Genomic DNA, 5,431 nt, shown 5'->3' on the forward strand with positions numbered 1-5,431 from the left:
TAAGGTCAAATGGAGTGATTCAAAAGCCTAACTTGACTGAAAGTTTACAAGAATCCACTGGAGGCATCAAAAGCAAGTTTTGGGATCGTTTGGCACAAGAAACGATCCAGAACTGCTGGGCAAGAACATATAATATCGAGGGTTTGTTCATTTGGTCATATTTTGAGTTGGGGAGCTTGGATTTGGGCAATTGTGGAGGCGCTTTTCACCACATGGATTGGGGTAAGTGTTGTATACTCGGTTTGGGTTATATTTCATGAATCCATCTTCGTTTTTGTCATTTGATTGATGATTTTAAAGTGAAATTTGGGGGGGTTTTGTCTAAAATTTCATAAAGTGAATTTTGAATTTTGAACATCGATTCAGAGTCGAATTTGAGTGAAACTAGTATAGTTGGACTCGTAATTGAATGGGTTATGATTTTATGAGTTTTGTCGAGTTTTGAGGTGCGGGTCCGGGTTTGACTTTTTGGTTGACTCTGGGGCTTTTGATTAAAGATTTGACCTTTATCGATTGAGTTTGTTTCCTTAGGCATTATTTGATGTATTTGAGTTGCTTTTGACTAGTTTCAAGCTGTTCGGAGTTTGATATGCGCATGATAGATTTTTTAGAGTATTGTTCGGCTTGCTCGATATTGGGTTCGGCTTGCTCGATATTGGGTTCGGCTTGTTCGAGGTAAGTAACAATTCTAAACTTGATATTGAGGGTATGAACCCCTGAATATATGTGTTATGTAATTGTAGTTGAGATGATGCACATGCTAGGTGACGGGCGTGTGGGTGTGCACCGGCTGAATTGTGACTCGGTTGATTCTGTGGTACTGTGTAGCTATCTATCTTGTTTCTATCTATGAAATTCCTACGTGTTAGAGAAATTGAGATGTGATCCATGTTAGAAATTATGTTTAGGCCATGTAGTTATTCTATTGGGACCCACTGAGGTCATTTTTGTTGTTGAGTTATTTTCTTAAATTGCAATTACATACTCAGTCATATTCGTTCATTTGCATATCATATTTCAGTCTCTCTTATTATTTGTTGTCACATCATGTTATCATTACTTGGGCTGATTGGCATGAGATTTGCGAGCCCGAGAGACTGGAGAGATTGATGACTGAGTGAGGCCGAGGGCCTGTTTGTGAGTGATATTGATGGGATCGGGCTGCGTGCTGCAGCAGGTACTATTGACTCATGATGGGATCGGGTTGCACGCCACAATAATTATTATTGATTCATGATGGGATCGGGCTGTCCGTCGCAACAATTATTATTGATTCATGATGGGATCGGGTTGTGCGCTGCAACAGGTTTTATTAGCGCTTGGGCAGGATCCGCCCCTTCCGAGTCTGACATACCAGCAGTGAGCGTAACATTTATTGATTCATGATGGGATCGGGTTGCGTGCCACAGCAGGTACGGTACAATGCTGAGTGACTGAGTGTGCTGAGTGATTGAGCGTGATGCGTGGGAGTGTGAGGCAATGATATTGAGTACTCTGAGAGTATGTGTACATGAGTTCATCACTGTGATGTATTGCATTTGACATGCATACTTGACATACAGACATGGAGATACATTTCCTCATGTAATACGATTTTGTGACATTTATGGCTTCACATGCATATTGACATGTAGGCATAGAGATGTACTTTTCTCATGCTATCTAAGATTGAAACATCTTATCTGTTGTTGAAAGTTTTGGGAAAAAATTATAGAAGTCTGACTTATATTTTGGTAATTTCGGTGAAAGATTTAGGTTTTACTGTTATACTTGAAAAGAATGCCTATATTTTCGGAACTGTGAACGAGCTGAGATTCATATCTTTGAGTTGTTTCTTATACCACTTTTATTATATTGTTATGAGTTGTCGTTGCCTATTGGTGTTGGATTATGACCGTTGTCCAAGATCGTCACTGCTTTCAACCTAAGGTTAGGTTTGTTACTTATTGAGTACATGGGGTGGTTTCTACTCATACTATATTTCTGCACCTTGCGTGCAGATTTTGGTTGCTGATGTTGCTGTGTATGGCAGGAGCTGGCATTGAAGATGTACCTACATTCCGGTCATAGCTGCCTTTTGTTCTTGGTAGCTTTAGAATTATTAATCTGTTCATGTATATTTCAAACAGATGATGTATTTATTTCATACCAGCTTTGTAAACCCTAAATTTTAGAAGCTCATGATTTGTACTATCAGTACTTGGGAAGTGTATAAAAGTTTACTTATTTCATCATTTATTTCCTCAGTGAATCTTATTGAATTGGATTGTTATTAATTGGCTTACCTAGCTGGTTGGGTTAGGTGCTATCACGACTAGTTGGATTTTGGGTCGTGATATACCAATCCGTGATTTGAGGTAGAGTTGCATTCCATTCGCAGACCCTGTTGTCTTTCTTTGTTCTGTTTCCTCTCATTTCGGACAATGTTGTATTTATTTTAAATCTTGTATTTAGCTGAATCTAGACGCTCATGTACTTGTGACCTCAAAGGTATTGGGATAGCTTATGTTATGTCATCAGTCAGTTATTGGATATTTAATGCTTTTTTTAACATTATCTGTTATGTTGACTTGCATGACATTCGGTGTTAAGCGCCATCACGGCCTCGCAGTGGGGATTTTGGGTTGTGACAAATGTAGCTGAATTTTTTTCTTCTGAGATATCTCTCTCGGTACAAATCTTACCTCTAGAGATCTAATGCTCTTTGCTTGGTCTTCTTTAAGGGATTTTTCAAAGATAGAGGCAAAAATTAATAAATAAATAAATAAAGATCATCGAAGATCTTTCCTATGGTCATTCAACCAGTACTTTGATTTGGGGTCGACCATATAAAGAATTTGAATTTAGAAGCTATTTGAAAGAGTTCATACGAGCTGTATGTAAATGAAGAAGCTAATTTTTTTTTAGAGATGGTACAGTACATTGTATGAAAAGGCTAATAAGGAGATATAGGTAAGAGTGCGCATGTGGGTCTGAGAGAGAGTGAGAGAGAAAGAAAGAGAGGGTGTGAACAGGTACTAATTTGATATGGAGAAGGTGTTGGATTTTTAGTTGTTCTATGAATGAAAATAGAGGGAAGATAAATGAAGGTAAATGAAAAGTTTGAAAAATATTCCTTTTCACCAAGGAGCTATGTCTCTCATCGAAAAATCCTTCCACTTATATAGAGAAGCACTTTTTCTAACTCTTAAAGAGTTGGAGAAGAATCCTTGTACATTATATTAAAAGGCTAATAAGGAGGTATAGGTAAGAGTGCGTATGTGGGTGAGAGAGAGAGAGTATGTGCGTGCGTGAAAAAGTACTAATTTGATGTGGGGAAGGTGTTGGATTTTTATTTGTTCTATGAATGAAAAATAGATGGAACAGAATAGAGGGAAATAAAAAGTTTGAAAAATATTCCTTTTTACCAAGGAGCTATGTCCCTCATTGGAAAATCCTTGTACTTATACATAGAGAAACATTTCTTCTAACTCTAAAAAAGTTGGGAAGAAGGCAAGCCTCATGCCGTCGTAGCGTCGTCGCGCGCTCATCATTGGATTTGGATTTGAATTTTTTCAAATGATCTAACTAATCAATATACTTATTGGAACAAATTTATTTACTTTTTCCGTTATTATTATTTTTTCATTATTTTTTTGCACGAAATTTTAATTTAAAATTTATGTTTTTTCCCTACGGTAATTTTCGACGGTCAGATTTGAAATTCACGACCAAAATAGTCACCTTCATCAACAAACACTGCCTTATTTTCAAATAGTCACCTTTGCACAATTTTAACTCTAACTTGTTTGCTATAAATGTAGAGGCTTGGTCTCATTTTTCAGACATCAAAAAATTTAAAAAATTATCTCCTCGTCTCTGCATTATTTTCAAAACAAAAGTAAGTGTCAAGTGTGATATACTCCAACATTTGAATTCGCCGAAGTTCTGTAGTTTGAAATGTCAAGTGTGGGCTCGAAATTATTTGATATTTTATTATATTTTTTAATTTTTTGTCTTTACTGTTTTTTCGGAAAAACGTTAATAACAAGATTAAGGAATTTAATTTATATTTATGTAATCATCTTTTATTCTATTTTGGAAGATTTATATTTTTTTATTTCTCTACTCTCGTTTCGGAGACTAAAATCTTTAAATTTTCTACTCCCATTTGAAATTAAAGTTTTTGTGACTTTTTACTTATTTTCAAGATAAAAGTTTTATGATTTTCTACTCCTTTTATATTCGATTTGAAGATTAAAAACTTTACTTGTGTACTAAATCTCTTTGGTCAATCTTGAAAGAAAAATAGCAACAAAGAATGAACAATCAAATAGTCCATTTATGAGTGCTACTGCTTCGTCAAGCCACATAATACCTGCACCGGCAATGACAGTGACATAAAAAGGAAGAAAGTTTTTTTTTGGCACTGATTTCAAGCACGAGCAGCAGGAGATGTTCTTCTATCTAATAACCTCAGTTTGTAGCGATTTATCAAAGAGGACGTTCCGGTCTTAGCAGAAGGAACTCCTGACAATGAGCATTCGACAATGAGCGTATTATGATCACGGAGGCTTGAAAGCTTCTGATTTCTTTTATAAGAATTAAAAACTGCAAGTCATTATTCATGATCTCCTTGTTGAAGATATAATTCAAATTAATATTCTTATTAAGGATATTAATTATATTACTAATTATAAATTTTTTATTGAAGGTATGATCATAAATGAGGTGTTTCAAGTAGCGGCATTTATTGAGAAGTTATCTTATTTGTGGAGGGACTTTGAGAATTACTTAAAATATAAGCGCAAGAAGATGATGCTTGAAGATCCTATTATTTGTTTATGGATCAAAGAGGACAACAAGGTTGTTGAAAAGAAGTCTCGTGGAAACTCAAATAATAATAGGAGTAAATATTATTGAAGATGCACCATAAAATAATAAGAAAAGAAAAAATCCTTCTAGACCAACAAATTACCCGAGCAAAAAGAAGTTCAAAAACAATTATCACAACTATAAAAAGGTTGGAGATAAGGTTGCAAACTGCCGTGCTCCAAAGAAGGACAAGAAAAAAGGTCACTCGAAGTTGAAAAGAACGGAGAGATGGAGAACATGTATGCTATGCTTTCTGACTGCAACTTGGTAGGAAATTTCAAGGAATGGTGGATTGATTCAGGAGTCACCCACAATGTTTGTGCTAAAAGGTTGTTTTCTTCTTATGCTCTCGCTGGATCCGACGAGAATATCTTTATCAGAAACTCTACAACTGTCAAAATTAAAGGAGTAGTCAAAATATCTTTGAAGATGACTTGGGTCAAAGTAGTAACTCTAACAATGTTCTTCATGTTCCTTATAACGACCCGACCAGTCGTTTTATGAATTTGAGACCCGTTTTCCCTCTTTATATACTTCACACATGTGTAATTTTGGTTTTATGACTTACAGAGTTGAT

The sequence above is a fragment of the Nicotiana tomentosiformis genome, chromosome 6 (assembly GCF_000390325.3).
Source record: "Nicotiana tomentosiformis chromosome 6, ASM39032v3, whole genome shotgun sequence".
Lineage (NCBI taxonomy): Eukaryota > Viridiplantae > Streptophyta > Magnoliopsida > Solanales > Solanaceae > Nicotiana > Nicotiana tomentosiformis.